Source organism: Lampris incognitus, chromosome 3 (assembly GCF_029633865.1).
Source record: "Lampris incognitus isolate fLamInc1 chromosome 3, fLamInc1.hap2, whole genome shotgun sequence".
Lineage (NCBI taxonomy): Eukaryota > Metazoa > Chordata > Actinopteri > Lampriformes > Lampridae > Lampris > Lampris incognitus.
Window position 1 is genome coordinate 36503314 of NC_079213.1, and position 21261 is coordinate 36524574.

Genomic DNA, 21261 nt, shown 5'->3' on the forward strand with positions numbered 1-21261 from the left:
ATGGGTCGTTTGCAAGATGTCGATCAGATCCACAACAGTAGCAGGCCCGGTTGGATGTATGACGAGAAGAAACAGCAACAGCAGGGCGAGACAGAGCAGGACGAGAAGAAGCAGGACGAGAAGGAACCAATGGCGGAACTAGAGTTTTTTACATGGGGTGGTCTAGGTTATTCGGGGGGGTCCAGGATATCATGACAGAAAATTAATGTGTAGGCTAACACTAACCTGGCGTCTTAGAAGCATTAATGCCATTACTGCTGATTAGAGGTGTATGAATGAATAAACATGCTATCATTTACCTTTATTTAACCAGGTTAGTCCCATTGAGATTAAAATCTCTTTTTCAAGAGATACCTGGCCAAGAATGGCAGCAGTACATCAGTTTCAGCACATCCTCACATGAAGACAACTATCCATAGACAGCGTCTCCACCTTGGAACCGCAGTTCAATTTCTTCCTCTCTTCTCTCTCTCTCTCTCTCTCTCTCTCTCTCTCTCTCTCTCTCTCTCTCTCTCTCTCTCTCTCTCTCTCTCTCTCTCTCTCTCTCTCTCTCTCTCTCTCTCTCTCTCTCTCTCTCTCTCTCTCTCTCTCTCTCTCTCTCTCTCTCTCTCTCTCTCTCTCTCTCTGTGTGTCTCTGTCTCTGTCTCTGTCTCTCTGTCTGACTGTCTCTCTCTCTCTCTCTGTCTGTCTGTCTGTCTGTCTGTCTGTCTGTCTGTCTGTCTGTCTGTCTGTCTGTCTGTCTCTCTCTCTCTCTCTCTCTCTCTCTCTCTCTCTCTCTCTCTCTCTCTCTCTCTCTCTCTCTCTCTCTCTCACTTTCACACACAGTACTGTACTCGCATACTGTACTGGAGAGACTAGGGTCACAGTTTTCATGGATACACAATCTGGGTCTATGTCTTGAACATCCAAAATATTTTCAGAAAATAAAGCTCAGGCATCAGTGAGATAAGATAACAATTGATTTGTGTGTGACACTTTACAGTTTATTTATGAAAGTGCTTTGACATACCAGGTATGACTAACTTGTTAAGTCAACAATGTTTTTGTCTGTCTGACTGAAAACACAAGATAAGCATGGACAAAATATTTAAACAGAAATGGACTGGAAATAAACTTTTCTTTGCTATTAGTTATACAAAGGTACAAGTTATAAAGCTTCTGCAGGAGGCAAAAAATATTTTACAGCATTGACGAGAAAAAAAATCAAACAATGTCCATAGCAGTGCATATAAAACACAAATTTTGCCTAATATCAGTGCTCACATCATAGCCTTGAGATTATCTCTGAGTCCAGACCATGTTTTACAAGGCAATTGATGATCATTTTTGAGAGACCCGTTTGTTAACCTTTACAATGATGTCTAACTTGTAAGGATCATGCATATGTGCAATGAGCCATGTATCTGCATGCCCACCTAACATCAGTTCATCTTTGGGCTGCTGCTGAGGATAGAGCTCTTGCCCCACAAGATTATATCTGTAGTCAAGACTATGTTTTTCAAAGCAATCAATTATAATTTTTGAGTGGAAGATCTATACACAGCGATAACAGCCTGGCACCTCCTCCTCATGCTGGTCACCAACCTGGTCACAATAGTCTACACCTTAACCCAATTAAACACACTGGGATCAGCTTGGACATCCTGTCCATGTTAAAGTGACCAACACAATCACGCTTGCTGACCTGCAAAGAATCCTGGTTGAGGAATGGAATGCCATCCCGCAGCAATGTGTGACCAGGTTGGTGACCAGCATGAGGAGGAGGTGCTAGGCTGTTGTGGCAGCATATGGATCTTCCATCTGCTGTTGAGGCTCCCGATGGTATTAAATGAATAAAGTGTAAGATTGGAAATATGTCTTGTTTGATCCTTGTTACTGATTAAAACCAATCCAATAAAAAAGATATCAACTGTAGAATACACTGCTAAGCATTGACAGAGTGCTACCCACATTAACAGCTGTGCTGCTCATTCCACATATGCACGATCCTTACAAGCTGAACATCATTGTAAAGGTTGACAAACAGGCTTTCCAATAATATGAAATACAAAGCTAATTACCACTGTAACATAGGCATAATGGACCAAACAAAAATTTCATATTGAGATTATATTATCAATTTTCTTTGCTGGTATCCTGTTTATGCTCATACATATTATATATTGACTTTTCTAGGCCATCATTTTAGAGTGTACTAGCTAGTAGGACTACACAGTGCAGGTTTTATGACCAGAGGGGACCGCCAAAGTGCCAAATTTTCATAGGTATTTAAAACAGCATAATTCTGCGGTTCATTTGGGAGCTTGCCCTCCTTGATTCAACACTGAGAATTCCGAGGTGACTTAACCTGTCATCAGCCATTGTTGTCCTAAGGTGGGTTTTAATCAGTTTTAAAGCTGAGAAGTTTCTCTCGCAGGAAGCACTGCTGACTGGTATAACAACAGAAGTCTTACAAAGTCGAAATAGCTCTTTACAGATCTCTTTGTATGGTTCTAGAAACACAACAAAGTCAAGGAGTGTAGACAGTCTGTCCATTCCACTTTTCTCTCCTCTTTCAAGAAGCCACTTGGGGTGATGAACCTCGTATTTGAAGTCCTCTAAATGTGACTCAAAAGTCTGAGCAAAGGCAAACAGAGGCTCCTCACTCAAGAATGTTGTACTCTTTGGGTTGAGAGACGGGACCCCTTGCATTATCTCACAATTCTTCTTTGAAAAACGCCTCTGCAGCTCAGCTGTGACACAGTCAACCACCTGATAAAAGATACTCCTTTGGAAGCTCTCATCATGCCTTTGGTCACTATTTTTCTGCCCTACAGTACTCATCATAAATGAGTCGTGGAATCTTGAGCTTGTAGTAGGCTGTTTCTTACACACTGCTTGAACCCTTATTTTGCAGTGACCTGCAATCTCTTTGACCTCTTTCCACAAGTCCCCAAAGTAACCCTCACTTCTGCAGTCATGTAATGTGTCTTTCAGGGCATCTGCTAGATCCACAGCCCTTGCTAGGTCAAGAGAGCTGGATTGGAGTATGTCAGAAAGACATTTGGCATCGCCTAGTACTTTACAAAAGGTAACTAAAAGCCCTATGAAGTGTAAATCTATCTGACAAAGAAGGACCTTTGGCTCCACTGATCTATCGCCACTATTTTCAAGTGCAATAACCTGTAGCAGTCTTGGAACTGCTGGAAGCCTGTCCCTCAGATTGCGGCATGCCATGTATCTGCATGCCCACCTAGTATCAGTTAGTCTTTGTAGTTCCCTGGAATGCTGCTGAGGATACAGCTCTTTCTGAACAGCAAGCCACTTGAGATGCACATATGACCCAGATAGAAAATCATAAAGCTTCTGCAGAAGAGAAAAAAGTTAACTGCCTCTGGCACAGATTTTACAGTCAACAAGAACTAAGTTCAAACAATGGGCATTACAGTGCACATAAAAAGCAAACCTTGCACTACTTTTGATCCATGCAGCCACACCAGAATGTTTGCCACTCATGACCGAAACACCATCATACCCTTGCCCCATAAGATTATTTCTGTAGTCTAGTCCATGTTGTTCAAGGCAATCAATAATATTTTTTGAGAGAATTGCAGCATCTAAGCTTTCATTGGACTTAAATTGTAAAAAGCTCTCGTGGATGGTCCCGTTGTAATAGTATCTCACAACTAAAGACATTTGTTCCTTTTTCTTCAAATCTTTTGTTTCATCTGCAATTACACTGAACACTTCACTTGATTTCACTTCTCTCATTATTTCACTTTGTACCATCTCAGCTAATGTCTTAAGAACTTCGTTTTGTCTTAGGTGGCTTGTGTACTTGGCATTGCCAGTTTCATTCATCCTCTTCTCTACGAGAGGGTCATGCTTTGCTATTTCTTCTAAGATTGTAAAAAAATTGTCCTTGTTGTGAGAGTCATCATCAGACTTTCGATGACCTCTCTGTGCTATATTTTGAGTGGCAGTTAATAGGAGCACATCTGCAATAGTTTTCATGTAAGTACATTTTTCCTCAACTTTCTTTTTACGGTCCTCATTTATGCTATCCATGATTGAGGAGCTGCTTTCTCTGGCCCTTTTATGTTGATTCCATGCATACATTGCATTAATATGATGCTCTGCCTTAGAATGTAGATTAAAACCAGAATCTTTGAACAGTGCCTTTTTCCAGTTACAAAAGCCTGAGTTTGATGTGAAGGCAGACTGAGGTGTATTTGGCAGCGAAAAATGCCTACAGGCAAAACAATAGGTTGAATCTCGACTAACAGAATATTCAACCCACGGATTTTCTATGTACCAAGAGCTGTTAAAACCCCTCTTCCTTGTACCATGCTGCGTCCTAGGAAATGACTTCAAAGATGGTTGTACAGGACCCTCGTCTCTGGATCTTGATATGTCTGGAATACACATTAAACAATGTGTCAAAGCTCTATGGAAATGTGTAATTGAAGAATCAACAAGATTGCATACCAACAGCTGCCAACTAAAAGTTGTAGATTTAAAGTAGAGGCCTACCATTGGGTCCTCCCAGAACAGCACTCCTTGATGCAGTTGCACTTGGAAAGTGCTCGATGTCTCCCTCAGAAGCAGAGGTCTCTGTGTCATCATTAACACAAGAACCATCAGTGTATAATCACAATACAAATGCCACAGCCATTAAAACAAAAACACAAGAATCAACATAGTAAAGTGAGGCTCAATCTGACAAAAATCAGCTATTTTTGCTAGTTGAAACTAAACTTTAATTCTGAACTGGGCATGTGACTGGCTGTCTGGTAGATGCTCTGACCTGATGGTGGAGGACTACGCTCCTGGGCCTGTGAAGCCTGACCACACTAACTCTCAGCATTACGATACGCCCATTTCACGCCGCGGCCATCTTGGATTAAAAAAAAACCAAGTGGTGGGAATTTAGCCACGCCCCCCTTCTTACTCAATCGGAAATCAATGCAGCCGGGGCCAGTAGCAAACATGGTTTGGACTACCAACCTCGAGCACCTACCGTCATTTACCACAAATGACATCGAAAAATGGGCAGAGAAGGGGCGTCGGATCCCAAGGGATGTACTGCTAAAAGGGTATAGCAATTGGATAGAGGGCTACATCTTTGATATTGAAGGTAAGTTAGCTAGCTAGCTAGCTAGCCTAGCTAGCGTTTGTTATGGTTGTGTTGACAACGTTATCAGGATAGCCGATGTGACACCTTCCGATCCAACACTTTCAGCTGTAGCTTGTTAAGTTACTAAGTTAAGGTACACTGTATTTGTTGATAAACTTGCTAACCTTTTGTGCTGTCATACGATTTTACAGTCAGGCCGAGTGAGACAGGCATTGCTGTCAGGGCGAGGGCATATCGCTCAATGAGGAAGAATGAGCCGCCTTACCATGTGCAGGTAGTTGGTTAGTAGCCAGGCAAAGTTCAGACATACCTTCAGGAGAACACTTCCATGATGTTTGGTAACACTATGATCTAGTGCTTCCTAAATGCACACTATTTTTTTCCCAAGTCCTTGTTAACCCAAACAACATTATGTCAACATTCAACATGCTTTTAGTTTGAGGATAATAATTAAAGCCTATTCATGATTTTATCCATGATTCTTTCTCTGTTACCAGGTCGATTTTCCATCAAAAGGCACATTCTTTGGCAGTCGACATTGCAGTTGCTAAGCAGGACAGGGCCACTGCAACCATCAGATAGGGTTGTTGTACGTACTTGCACATTACATCAAAAAAGGTTACAAAGCTGTGCCACCCACAGTCAGCAGACCTCGCTGCCACAGACATGGCATATTCCATCTCGGGCCTTGGGCTTTACACCACAACCTGTGAATACACTCAAAGTATGCAAATTGAAGCCACCCACAGATAAGATGCCCCCAAATAAGTACAAAAGAAGTAGTGATGCCATCAGGCCCAATGTATATTGCCCCGTTCCACTCCCCCTACCAAGTGACCAATTTGCACTTGACCTCCAAAAGAACCTTGCTGCCATTGGAAGTAACAGCCATATGTTAAAGGTACTGCAGGCATCGAGCAGACACCCAGCAAAAAAGGTTGAAACTAAATATGGAGACCTGCCCCTTGGCTCAGTATTGACCTACCAAACACTTAACCTGCCCACCACTAGTGATGACCCCCACTCTCCATTTCCACTGCCACCACAACCATCAAACTATGCCACAGCTCTCAACAGGAATGAGAGCATCTATTACGGTGGCATGGCTGTCACCCACCCTGATGCTGAGGCACTGGAGGTCGAGACAAGGGGGCAGAGCACAAGTAAGACCTGGCACTGTGTCCACGCCCAGCTTCTGACATCATCAGACTTCAAGAGCATAGTCTCAAGGTAAGACTGGACCAATGGCTATTTATTTCACAACAAATTTCAGTACCCTGTAGTGAATAAAACATCTTTCTAATACTACATATGTTGTGATGTATACATTCTGAAGTTGCTTTACCCCTCTGCCCCCAATATCTCAAGGGTGGCAGACTTCGAGACTCTGGCAGCCAGAATGCAGAGACCGAAGAGGACTGTGCAGACACAGGCCATGATGAGAGGAATTGAGTTGGAGCCCGTTGCAGCTATACAGTATGAGGAAGTAACTGGACACTCGGTCTCCACTTGCGGTTTCGCCATCAACCCCAATGCCCCACATTTGGGTGCCTCCCCTGACCGAAAGGTGGTGGATGACTCCGGTCAGCTTCAGGGACTGCTGGAAATCAAGTGTCCTGATGTGGACAGCTTTGTGGAGTGCAAGTACCTTTCTCTAAGACCAGATGGATCTTTTGCTCTCAAACACTGCCATGGCTACTACGATCAGATGATGGGACAAATGGGAATCACAGGGATGATGTGGTGTGACTTTTTTGTGAAGTGCCGAGATGACTACCACCTGGAGCGAATCTACTTTGATGCGGAGGAATGGGAGAATATGAAAACTAAGCTGGATCTTTTCTTTTTGAGTACTTTCTGCCTCTCCTGTGCCAGTGAGGAAAGACACACACACAGGGCTGTATTCAAAGAAGGTGTTTAATCACAATAAAATAACAAATAAGATACATTTCATTTTTATACTGTACAATACAATACAATATTTTCATTCTTTGTCCTTTAACTTTAACAAAACTGTTGGTTCATTTTAAACTAAAATATGTTGGGTCAACTGTCATTCTGTTGTAGCAATAAACTGGAACTCGCTACCAACTCAAATCATCAATTGTTTACTAAACTAAGATAGTGATTGCTCATCTCAAGGTGTGGGCTAAAAAATGGGATTGTACTGAAATGAAGTTAAATGTTTCAATCTAGCTAAGGTTTGTGTGCACTATTTTCTTGTCAGCTGAATTTAACAAAGGTTTAAAACAGTGGTCCCTGAAAATGATCTCTTTCCCTTCTTTGATAGGAGTTGCAGGATGGTACACAGCAGTACGACATGTTGCTTCCAGCAGTGTTTTCAACGAAGTAAGAAGGGGGCGTGGCTAAGTTCCCACCACTTGGTTTTTTTTAAATCCAAGATGGCCGCGGCGTGAAATGGGCGTATCCTCGGGTAGGGAGCTGCTCTGGGGTGTGGTGGTTATGCAAGGGCTGGGGCCTGTGACCACCTGGTTTGATGTTTTCTTTTTTATAAAGAAATCTGAAATTCCCTTTCTTTTCATGACTTTTTTTTGACCCTATGCAAAAATAAGAAAGTGGCATTAGCTCTGGAACACATTTACCCAACTGAAATAATCAGGGACTAATCTTAACCATCCCACATAAATCACAAAATGAACTCCGATATAGCGCAGTTAACACATAATATATATTTCAGTAAAATTGGGTAATATTTACGCGGGATGGTCAAGATTAGCCTTAGATTGTTTCAGATGGTTAAACATGCTCCACAGCTAACGTTGATGCTGCTGTAGTAGGCCACGTTGAGTAACGCTAGCTAGCTATAATTTCTCAGACTAGTCTTAACCATCCGACATAAATATCACAAAATAAACACTGATATAGCGCAGTCAATACACATTTTATGATATTTCAGTAAAACTGTGTGAAATTTATGACGGATGGTCAAGATTAGCCATGGATTGTTTCAGATGGTTAAATGTGCTTCACAGCTAACTAACATTAATGCTGCTGCTGTGTAGGTAAGATTTTCGCCAGTTATAATTTATCTAGAGCACATTTCCCTTTTTGAAACAATCAGACGCTAATCTGAACCATCCCACATAAATATCACAAAATGACCTAAACCCAATGCAAGTTTTGTTTAAAACTTACTTCAATATGTGTTGTTCTTTCACATAGATCCCGTTGTGCATAGTGGCGTGAACTCTGGAAGTATTGTCCTCGTCCTTGATGTAGCCGGGTGGTAAATCTGTTAAATATGTTAAATGATTTTCCACTTAAATTTAGTATAGTTTAACTGTTAATATATGTAATTGTTACACTGTCAAGCCATGTAAAATGTCATTTGATGTAGTTAAATTGTGAAGCAGATTGTGAGTGTATTTTTATAGTTTTGGTTGTCATTGCATGTTTGACCAGTAAGTGGCAGTGTTGCGGACTTTTATTGTAACTCCGTGCAAGTTATCCAAGTGCATCTTGGGTATTCTTTCTTTTTTTCTTGTGTGGAGCACCTGAAGATTGCGGTGTGACGGTGCTCTAACTCCGTAGTAAGTAAGGGTAAATATCTTGTGAAATATACCTGTAACATTATTCCAAACAATATTGTATGTCGGTAATTTGACAAGATGGTTTGATTTAGACGCTACTGGAGTTGATGTTCGGTGATTTTTGTTACGGGTCTAGATAGATCGATGCCATCGGCTATCCACGAGTTTACCTTAGATACACATGACCCGCGCTCAGGAACATGTTACATCACTTTGAATATACTTGGCTGCACTGAGCAACTCGTGTGTGTGTCATTCTTTATAAGATAGCCTACTGAAACATGGTGCCAGAAGTCGGAGAACTTATTTCTTATTTTACTAGCTCGCATGTTTAAGTTTGTAGGCCTGAGTAGGTCACATGTCGGAGGATTCCGATTCAGAGCAAAGTACTTCTGCTGAAGACGTTGTCACAGAGGAGCTAACGCTAGCATTACTGGCGCCGATAGCATCACATACAATGGCAGCTAACGTGAATATTCCACCACCGTCCCCGATGAGCTTCACAGGCGATTGGAGCGTCAATTGGGACATTTTTCGGGCCGAATATGAAGACTACGTCCTCGTCACGGGCATACTTGGCAAGGACAAGAAAATACAAGCGGCTACTCTAAGGAGTGTGATGGGAAGTGAATGCAGGCATGCTTACCGCCACAATCTGAACCTCTCAGAAGATGATCAAGGGGATCCTGACGCCATACTGAGAGAGTTGGGGAAATACTTCAAGCCAGCAAAAAACACAATATACGAGAGGTACATTTTCGGGAGTTGCAAGCAGGAGGAAGGAGAATCGTTTGATACCTTTGTGACGAGACTGAGAGAGAGGGCAGCAACCTGTGAGTATGGACAGTTGAGAGATGAAATGATCCGTGATAAGATAGTCCTGGGAGTTGCAAGCGAGGCCGTTAGGCGCAGGCTGTTGAGAGAGAAGGATTTGAACATGGTCACAGCTATTGACATGTGTCGCGCAGCAGAGCAAACTGACATCCGTATGAGAGCAATGGAGTTTGCAACAACACCGCAGCCGGAGGCAGTGCATGCCGTTGCTAGGCAACCCAGACAAAACCAATGGAAACAGAGCAATCCACCCAGAACAGCAGGAGATGCAGGCAATTGCAAATATTGTGGCAGCTCGCATTCAAGGGGCAGAGAGCATTGCCCGGCCTTCGGGAAACAATGTAGGTCATGTGGGACACTTAATCACTTTTCTAAAGTGTGCTTAAAGAGCAAAAAGGGGCATGCTGAGGGCAAGGTAAACTGTGTGGAATACACAGAAGAACCCCCAGAGCATAGTAATGATGCAGATGATCTGTACATGTTTGAGTCAATCGGCGCAGTGCACACCAAAGGAAAGAAGTGGTTTGTGACTCTGAAACTCCACGACAAGCCACAACAATGTCAGCTGGACTCTGGAGCCACCTGCAATGTAATGGGCTTTCAAGACAAGAAAAGGCTGGCCCCAAACACACCTCTCCGCCCGAGTGACACCAAACTGAAGCTGTATTCGGGGGAAACACTGAGCTCTATGGGCACCTTTGAGACTGACTGTACTGTGAGAGGCCAAACACACAAGCTCTCATTCGAAATAGTGAGGACCAGCCAACATCCTCTTCTGTCAGGCTCCACCTGTGAACGCTTAGGGCTCATGCATTTCACAATTCCAGAGGGTGTGCTCAAAATGGAACACACACAACCAGGAGCCTTAACTAAAGAACAGCTTATCAACAGATACAGTGACGTGTTCAACTCCCCTGTGGAATCCGTGCCTGGGGAGGTCCATTTTGACCTTGATCCTAGTGTTGCTGCAGTACAGAGTGCCCCTCGCAATGTCCCAATCGCAATGAAAGCAGCAGTCAAAGCCCAGCTGGACAAGTACGAGGCTGACGGCCACCTTGCGCCTGTCACAGATCCTACAGATTGGATCAGCAACATGGTGATTGTTAAAAAACCGGAGAAGCTGAGAATATGCATTGACCCTAAACCATTGAACAAAGCCCTAAAGCGCTCTCACTACATCATGCCTACCTTGGAGGACATTTTGTATAAATTGCCCAAGGCCAGAGTCTTCACGTTAGTGGACGCTCGGGATGCATTCCTGCAATGCAAACTGGACTATGAGAGTAGCCTCATGACCACGTTCTGGACCCCCTGGGGGAGGAAGCGGTGGCTCAAGCTACCATTTGGAGTATCGGTGGCGCCCGAGGTATATCAGCGCAAGCAGCACGAGCTCCTGGCCGGTCTGAAGGGCGTTGAGCCCATTGCAGACGATATCCTGGTCGTCGGCTGCGGGGACACAGACAAGGAGGCTGGGGACGACCACGACGTCAAGCTTGCGGCGTTGATGGAACGCTGCCGCGAGGTCAAGCTTCGCCTCGGCCTGAAGAAGTTGCAGTTCAAGGTGGCTCAGGTGCAGTTTCATGGCCACATTCTCTCATCTGCTGGACTGAAGCCCGATCCAGAGAAGGTGAGAGCCATTATTGACATGCCGAACCCAACAGATGCCAAGGGCGTGCAGCGTCTCATTGGCTTCGCTAACTATTTAGCCAAGTTCATGCCTCATCTATCTACTGTCTGCGAGCCGTTGCGACGCCTGTTGGACAAGGACACACCCTGGCACTGGCTGCCTAAGCACGAGGCGGCGGTTCATGAGCTTAAGGCGCTGGCGACAGCCATGCCCGTCCTGCGCTACTATGATGTAACTAAGCCAATCGCAATCCAGAGCGACGCCAGCCAGAGCGGTCTCGGTTGTTGTCTCATGCAGGAAGGTCAGCCCATCGCATTTGCCTCGAGGGCTCTTACCCCCACCGAAAAAAACTATGCACAAATTGAGAAGGAGTGTCTCAGTATCGTCTTCGCCTGCCAGAGGTTTCACCATTACCTGTATGGCCGCGACCCAATCACAGCAGAGACGGACCATAAGCCTCTGATCTCTATTTTCAGCAAGCCACTTCTCAATGCGCCCAAGAGACTCCAGAGCATGCTCATGACTCTGCAGAACTACGACCTGAGGGTAATCTACAAACCAGGCCCAGAGATGTTCATAAGCGACACGCTCAGCAGAGCTACGGCTGGATGCTCCGGCAGAGGGACTGCATATCAGCGACACGCTATCTGCTCTCTGCAACAAGAGCAGGAAGACATACAGCACGTGAACCAGGCAGAGTACCTGAATGTGACTAACCAGCGGCTGGAACAGATCAGACGACACACCGACAGAGATGAATGCTTACAGGCACTGAAGAACACTGTTCTCGTGGGCTGGCCAGATGTAAAGGAGGAAGCGCCCCTCATCGCTAGGGAGTACTGGCCCTTCAGGGATGAAATCAGTGTGCAGAACGGAGTTCTGTTCCGGGGGCAAAAAGTCATCATCCCAAAGTCACTCCGCCCAGAAATGTTGACGCGCATACATTCAAGTCACATAGGGGGTGATGCATGCTACCGACACGCTCAAGAGACATTGTACTGGCCCAACATGCAGTCAGAGATAAAGGACTTTGTAAGCAGCTGCTCGACCTGCAATGTGTACGCCCACAATCAGCAAAAGGAGACCATGCTCTCTCACGAAGTACCAACCAGGCCATGGCAGGTCTTGAGCATGGACCTATTCAGCTTCAGACAGAAAGACTATCTCCTAATAGTCGACCACTATTCCGATTTTTGGGAGATTGAGCTTCTACCCAACATGTCTGCAGAGGCAGTCATCAAGCGATGTAAGGCACAGTTCGCCCGACATGGTCAGCCAGAGAAGGTTATTACAGACAACGGCCCTCAGTTCACAGCTCAGTTCACACGGTTCGCTTCTGAGTGGGAATTTGAGCACGTGACCTCCTCTGCCAGACACCCGAAAGCGAATGGCAAGGCCGAGTCGGCCGTGAAGATTGTAAAAAATCTTCTGCGTAAGGCCGCGCATGATGGTGAAGACCCCTGGAAAGCCGTGCTTCACTGGAGGAATACACCTACGGAAAACATGGGCAGCAGCCCAGCACAACGCCTCATGTCCCACCGGTTGAAGACGTCCATCCCGGCGGCAAGCAAGCTCCTGGAACCAGCTGTTGTCGTGGGCGTCACTGAAAAGCTGCGCCACAGGAAGCAACTCGCCAAATCCTTCTATGACAGATCTGCCCGTGAATTGCCGGCACTTGAAATTGGGGAAGTCGTACGGATGAAGCCCCTGCCAGGTGATAACACTGGCCGCTGGAGAGTCGGAACTTGTCTCCGCAGGGTTGCGCCGAGGTCTTATCTTGTGGACATTGATGGCTCCCTGTACCGTCGTAACAGGATTGATCTCAGAGTGGCTGAGCCAGCTGCACGAGCCGCGCACGATCCTGTTGAACCCGTTGCGGCACACACACCGGACGGGGATCCAGCTACAGAAACTGTCATTGAGACCCCTCAGGCTGTGTTCGAGCCGAGCCCCATCAGGTCCATGCCCAAGGCGCCATCTACTCCTGTTGGCGCTCCGCGTTCGGATGGACACACTTACACAAGGGTTGGACGGCTGTCTAAACCTCCACTGAAACTCACTATGTAATCTGAATAATGTTGATGGTTGCTATGTGGGAGAGAGGGGGAAAAGAGGAGAAATGTTATCATACGCTACTGTGGTTATTACACTGGTATGGGATATGAAGAGATTTACTGCTGTTGCACTGTTATTGGTTGTTCGTATATGAAAGTAATTTTATTTTGCACTAACTTCATGTGTATGTGTTTATACTTGGAAAAGGAGGATGTTACGGGTCTAGATAGATCGATGCCATCGGCTATCCACGAGTTTACCTTAGATACACATGACCCGCGCTCAGGAACATGTTACATCACTTTGAATATACTTGGCTGCACTGAGCAACTCGTGTGTGTGTCATTCTTTATAAGATAGCCTACTGAAACAATTTTGGGCGCGAGCCGTCAACCACTGTTCGCCATTGCAGGCACGACAAGGTAATGTTGGCGTGAATAAAGCCACGCCATGCCATTGTATTTGGGATGTAAAGGTTTTATATGCATTTTAATTCTGTTTAAAGGTAACTGACAGAGTGAGAAGTTGCGCGATCTCAAGGAAGTTCCACATGTCTTTGTTAAACCCTGTTTAACGTACATAGTCCACTGCCGTATTTTGCACCGTATGTTGTATGTTGTATTTATTTTCCTTTTAAAATCTTTTCTGTTAAACTTGCCACATCTGTGAACATTTATGAGCTGTTTGCTCGAAAGACACAGGGATTTATGCACTCAGTAAAACGATCTGCATTCGAAGGTTCAAACAATAAAATTAAAGCTACAAGAACCCCCGGAGGTAATTGTGTCCTGTGTGGTATCTAATTCCACGGGCTACATTGATATTAAAAAGACGCCAGCGAATAAAATTTTGCGATGGCATCTGGGGTGGCTAATCAGATATCAGGGGTGGCATGTGCTACCCTGGCCACCCCTCTGGCTCCGCTAGAGGAAGGAGCAGCCAGAGACGCAGACGGAGGCTGTAATATTTGCTAGTAATATTTGATTTGCTAATGTCCCTTACGGCTTTCCGTAGCGCCACAACAAAGTCACGTGATGTACGTAACAACGTCAGTCGGAATCCGGTCGGTGAATAAACACCCAGCACGAGAGAAGTCGTCCTTGCTTTATTAATGTTATAAGTTAACATAGCCAGAGGGCACAGATCATTACATGGTGTCAGAGTAGCGGAGTTTAAATACCCAATATGGATTCGTACGGCGTTCCAGCTCCACGGATGGACTGGGAATCGGCGAACTTACCTGAAGCATGGAGACGATTTCGACAAACAACGGAGCTAATGTTCAAGGGCCCCCTGCGCGGGAAGAACGAAGAGGAGAAATGCAGCTACCTCCTGCTCTGGATAGGGGAAAAAGGGCGCGATGTGCACAACACTTGGACACTCAGCGGAGAACAAGCCAAGAAGCTAGAAACGTACTACGATAAGTACACTGAGTACATCACCCCCAAAGCAAACCCGATTTATGCCAGATATAAATTTCATGAAAAGATGCAGGGAGAGAGTGAATCCTTCGAACAATTTGTAACTGAGCTAAAGCTCCTAGTCAAAGACTGTGGCTACCCGAATGCCGACGAGATGGTCAGGGACCGCATCGTGTTTGCCACCAACTCACCCAGAGTGAGAGAAAAGCTACTTAGCCAGGGAGCTGAGCTAACGCTAGAAAAAGCCATAGATGTACCCCGCTCACACGAGCTAGCAAAGCAACAGCTAAAGTTTATGGGCCAGGGCAGCACACATGAAACGGTGCACGCAATAGGCAGAAAGACTTACAAACTGAACGCACCCAAAGCAGCTAACGCTAACTTCAGACAAAGGGAGGGTAACGTTAGCACCCCCGCTAGGGCGTGTAGCTATTGTGGAGGGCTACACGGCGCTAAAGCCACTTGCCCAGCTAAGGGTAAACAATGCATTAAATGCAAGAAGCTCAATCATTTTGCTAAAGTATGCAAGTCTAGCTCCCAGGGACAGACAAAGTACTACCGCGGCACAGTACATGCCGTCGGAGAGAACCCAGAAGAGTATACCACTGACAGAGAGCAGGAAGAACTGTACTTCGACAACATTACAGTGGAGAGCACCGCTGTGGGAGAACAGACAGAGCTGTACATAGACTGCATCTCAATACAGAACAACGGAAAAAGCAACGAGCAGGCTTACGTAGAGGTTGGAATTGGCACACCTCCACAGAAGGTAAAGTTTAAACTAGACACTGGGGCACAGGCCAATACTATTCCCACCAACCTGTTCCAGGCGCTGTTCAAAAATGTGACACTGAAACCAGCAATACACAGACTCACTGAATATGGAGGAGGCGCGCTGAGCGTGAAAGGCACATGCAAACTCAAATGTAAGTACAGAGACAATGCAATGATGCTGGACTTTTACGTCATTGGCACAAACGCCCCACCAGTCATGGCAATGAAAACATGCCGTGACCTAAACTTGGTAAAAATAGTGATGGCTGTGAGCGAGGAAAACAATGTCACATCACAGAGCATAATGGATGAGTATGCAGATGTTTTCCAGGGAATAGGAGAGTTCCCAGACGAGTGCACCTTCCGCGTCACACCAGATGCAACGCCGGTCGTCTGCCCGCCACGCAGAATCCCCATCGCCCTACGCAGCAAACTGAGGGACGAGCTTGACAGCATGGAGAAAGGCGGCATAATCTGTAAGGTAACAGAACCCACAGAATGGGAAGCCAAAGACAGGCAAACTTAGAGTGTGTTTAGACCCCAGAGCTCTTAACAAAGTGATACAACGACCTCATTACCCCCTCCCCACGCTGGAGGATGCCACCACAAAGCTCGCTGGAGCTGAGTACTTTAGCGTGTTAGACGCGCGGTCAGGCTATTGGGCCATCAAACTGAGCACTGAATCCTCAATGTTGACGACATTTAACACAGTGTTTGGCAGGTATCATTTCCTCAGACTGCCATTCGGAATCGTGTCCGTTCAAGACGAGTTCCAGAGACGCGTGGATGAAACATATGAAGGATTGGACGGTGTGACGGCCATAGTGGACGACATACTAGTGTTCGGCAAGACTAAAGAGGAACATGACCAGCGTCTCAGAGCGATGCTGAAGCGCACAAGGGAGCGAGGAGTGAGGCTCAACCCCGACAAGTGTCACATATGCGTGTCCGAGGTAAGCTACTTCGGCCACACGCTCTCACACGAAGGCATCAAACCAGACCCACACAAGGTGAAGGCGGTCAAGGACATGCAACCCCCACAGAACAAAGCAGAGCTGGAGACAGTCCTCGGCATGATCAACTACCTCGCCAGATTCGCTCCACACCTCTCACAGATAAACCCACCCCTCAGACAGCTTCTGAAACAGGACAGTGAGTTTGTGTGGGATGCAGTCCACGACAAGGCGTTCCAAGAGATGAAGAATCTCATTACACAGCTCCCAGGTCCAGTACTCTCATATTTCGACCCACAGAAAGAGCTGCGACTCCAAGTGGATGCATCCAAAAGTGGCCTTGGGGCTGTCATGCTCCAAGATGGCAAACCAATTGCCTATGCGTCCAAGTCACTCAACAGCACTGAAGAAAACTACGCACAGATAGAGAAGGAGCTCTACGCTGTGGTCTTCGGCTGCAAGAGGTTCCACGAGTACATGTACGGACGAAAAGTGATTGTGGAGTCAGACCACAAGCTTCTGGAGGCAATACTAAAAAAGCCAATGGCAGCAGCACCACCCCGGCTGCAACGGATGATCCTGGCGCTCCAAAAATACGACATCCAAATCATCCACCGCCCCGGTAAGGACATACCGGTGGCCGACACACTGTCACGCAAGTCAATAGAACACCACGACAGTGACCTACAGGAAGGGATGGAGGCCCAAGTGCACACAGTCCTCAGCAACATCCCTGTGAGCGACACAAGACTCACAGAAATCAAGCAGGAAACAGCGCAAGATCCACAGCTCACCGCACTCAGACGAACCACACTCACTGGCTGGCCAGACACAAAGAAAAAGTGCCCGCCCAGCATCCAGGAATACTGGAACCACAGAGCAGAAATCTCAGAAATGGACGGTATCCTGTTCAAAGGTGAGAGAATCATTGTCCCCCAAAAGCTTCGCAAGGACATGATACAGCGCATCCATGCCAGCCACCTTGGCGTGGAAAAAAGCAAATGCCAAGCAAGAGACTTACTGTTCTGGCCTGGCATGGGGAAACAGATCGAGGATGTGGTAGCAGACTGCAGCATATGCCAAGAACGGCGCAGCGCAAATGCAAGGGAACCAATGATGTCACACGCCATACCCGAGCGGCCGTGGCAAGTGATAGGCACAGACCTATTCACATGGAACTCACAGGACTTCATAGTCACTGTGGACTACTACTCCAGATTCTTCGAGCTAGAGAGACTTTACAGCTGCACCTCATCTGCCGTCATCATGAAGCTGAAAGCAGCAATGGCTCGACACGGAATCCCCGAGACTATCATCAGCGACAACGGTCCGTGCTACAGCTCTGGTGAGTTCCGCAACTTCTCACAGACATGGGGTTTCTCACACACCACCACAAGCCCCCACTACCCACAGAGCAACGGCCTCTCCGAGAAGACTGTCCAGACCAAACGCATCCTGGACAAAGCCAAAGCTGAGAACAAAGACCCCTATATGAGCTTACTGGAGTATCGCAACACACCAGTGGACAACCTGAAATCACCGGCACAGCTACTGATGAGTCGGAGGCTGCGGTCCATTCTCCCATCAACAGCAAAACACCTGCAGCCACAGATCGCCAGTCAGGAGGATGTTCACAAAAGGAGAGAGGTATGTCAACAGCGCCAGCAGGCATACTACAACCGAACAGCCAAACCTCTGCCCCACCTGCCCGCAGGCACACCAATCCGCTTCCGGCAGGAGGATGGATCCTGGAGACCTGCAACTGTGGAAAGACCAGCGAACACAGACAGGAGCTACCACATCCAAACCAAAGAAGGTCAGATCTACCAACGCAACCGTCAACACCTGCGACAAAGCAGAGTGAACACTCACACTACACACACACACACTTCACAGCAGACTGTTACCAGCGCTAATAACAACAACACACAAGCCCATCAGCAAGAGCATGCTGAACCTCCAGACACGAACAATCAGCGACAACCAGACACACAGCCTGGTTACACCACGAGGTCAGGTCGCACGATCAAACCAAGACAAATCCTTGACTTATGAATGTTAAAAAAGAGAGAATTTTACACCAACTTGTACTATACCTGCTATGTTTTGAAAAGAAATATTTACAGCGTTCACTTACCTTGTGTACCTACCTGCTGTTTGCAGTTACCAGTAATGAAATGAAAAAAAAAAGATGAAATGTTATTACGGTGTCACATTTAGACAGTGAAGGAAATGTTTTGCACTACCTTGTTGCAGTCCAGTTATATAAGAGTTCCACTTTAATATTCTTCTTATTAAGATTGTATTCGCTTATAAACGTGCTCAACGTGGTCTGTATCTCTGCAGAGAAAGCAGCACTTTTCAAAAAAAGGGAGATGTAATATTTGCTAGTAATATTTGATTTGCTAATGTCCCTTACGGCTTTCCGTAGCGCCACAACAAAGTCACGTGATGTACGTAACAACGTCAGTCGGAATCCGGTCGGTGAATAAACACCCAGCACGACAGAAGTCGTCCTTGCTTTATTAATGTTATAAGTTAACATAGCCAGAGGGCACAGATCATTACAGAGGCTTCGGCGGTTTGCGACGGCGGCGTGCAGCGCTATGTGCAGACACAACTTGCACGGGCGTTGAGCGCTCACCAGCAATGAGTTTAGCTTGCTCAGCAACGGCTTCCATCTGTGTTCAATTGTAACGGCTCTTTGCAACGTGAAGTCTGGTTCTAGGAGCAGTCTCTCGCGATGGTTTAAAACGTTTTCCACCAACTGATCTCGTAGCATTTCATCCGAGTTTACGAACTCACACGTAGACGCTAAGTCTCTTAATGCTGCAAGGTACTGTAAGCACAGATTCTTTGAGAGCTTGAGCGCGCTTTCTGAAAGCATGATGCTCAGCCAATATGTTACGACGTGGAGTAAAATGTGCTTCTGAAGCTTTTACAGCACCTTCCGTGGTCCGGCAGTGTGTAGAAGAGTCTCTGGCCCTCAGCCCCCAGGCAGCGTAGAAGTAATGCTCGGCTCCGAGTATCTGGCCAGTCGTCCGCTGCCATTCAACCACATGTTGAATGGCTCACCAGGGCACGGCAAAAAAAGGTGTAGAAAAAGATGTAACTGCAGCCATTTTCAGTAGAGTGGGAACTCGTCGCCAATGTGTTATGTTTGGATGTGGGTTGTGTAAGCAGTGTATGTATAAGTAAGTAAGTAAAGCACGGAGCACAGTAGTAATGATCATCCATCCATCCATCAATTATAGCTTATCTTGCAATCAGGGTCGTTGGGATGCTGGAGCCTATCCCAGCAGTCATTGGGCGGCAGGCAGGGAGACACCCTGGACAGGCCGCCAGGCCATCTCTCTCTCTCTCTCTCTCTCTCTCTCTCTCTCTCTCTCTCTCTCTCTCTCTCTCTCTCTCTCTCTCTCTCTCTCTCTCTCTCTCTCTCTCTCACACTTTCATGCCTAGGGACAACTTAGTATGGCCGATTCACCTGACCTACAGGTCTTTGGACTGTGGGAGGAATCCAGAGCCCCCGGAGGAAACCCACGCAAACACGGGGAGAACATGCAAACTCCCCACAGAGGACGATCCGCGGCAACCCCCAAGGTTGGACTACCCTGGGGCTCGAACCCAGGACATTCTTGCTGTGTGCTAACCACTGCGCCACCGTGCCACCCTAGTAATGATCAATCGTTTCTTATTCGCTTCTTCAAGTCTTCTCTTCTCACTTACGTTACACGCAACAGGGCATTCATAACATTTGTGCCACCTACGGGCGTATGCACACAACAACGTTGCATCCGAATGCTGTGGAAACAGGATGGTGACTCCCAGGGGTAGGCAATCTTATTCAGAAGGGGCCAGTGTGGGTGAAGGTTTTTGTTCCAACCAAGCAGTTACACATCTGATCCCACTAATCAACCAGTAGCGTCTCTGCTGAGGAACTTGATTAGGAGACACAGGTGTGTAACTGCTTGGTTGGAACGAAAACGTTCACCCACTGGCCCTTTCTGGATAAGATTGCCCACCCCTGACTGGATAGACATAGTCTTCTGTGAACAGTGCCTGCCCTCACACTACAAATCAGAACATTACTCTGTTTCATTGGAAAGGTGGTAGGACTGAGACATTATTTTCCAGAGAGTACTGCGAACCCCAGTGGATGCTTATGGACAGTGCGAGTCTTCAACAAGGGACTATTGCAGTAACGTGCAGTGAGGTCCATGGCTGGGTAGGCAGAAGACGGCAAGCCAGAGTGTCTATCGTTGCAGAGTCCATCGTTGATAGACACTGCAAGAACAGACTACGCATGCGCAAAAGTCCGAAACCGTTTGCTTTCATTCCACACGCCATATATCCAGAGGGTTAGCGCACATATTAGGGTGTACCGTTACGGAGCGGATAAAAGCACCAAATTTTGCATGAGGCTTCTCTAGGACCCACTAAAGGATTTTAGGGTAGGAGCCCCACAAAAATATTGAAAATACCCATACAGAACACAAAAGTTGTTCTTGTATTCAAAATTTTTTTTTTTCTGAGTCATAAAGAGGACATTGATGATAAATTGTTATTTATTGCACACAAAAGAAGTTGAAATTGATTTTTAATTGTCCCCTGATTATTAACCCCCCACCCTAATGATGTGTAAAATGGAGTACAAAGACACCTGGTGCCTGTACATCTTCCATATAGCCCTGCACACAATAGGCGGAAATTCAAAAAAAGTGAGAAAAATGCCCTGTTCATCATGGAGAGTGTTATCTCTTTAATTTTTGTTTTAGATTTTAGCATCAAGTTGTTCAAATATACAAACACTGTGTCACTATACATTCAGACCACCAGATGGCGCTACACAAAATAAGTTCAACTGTCAAAATGAGTTTCCCTCCATAACTCATCACATATCAGCATTGTCTCAATGCAACACAGTCTCACA

General features: G+C 46.2%; 1 pseudogene; it reads left to right on the plus strand.

Moving 5' to 3' along the window:
* The window catches only part of LOC130109739 (uncharacterized), a 30244-nt pseudogene continuing 8983 nt past the window's right edge, over positions 1 to 21261 (plus strand).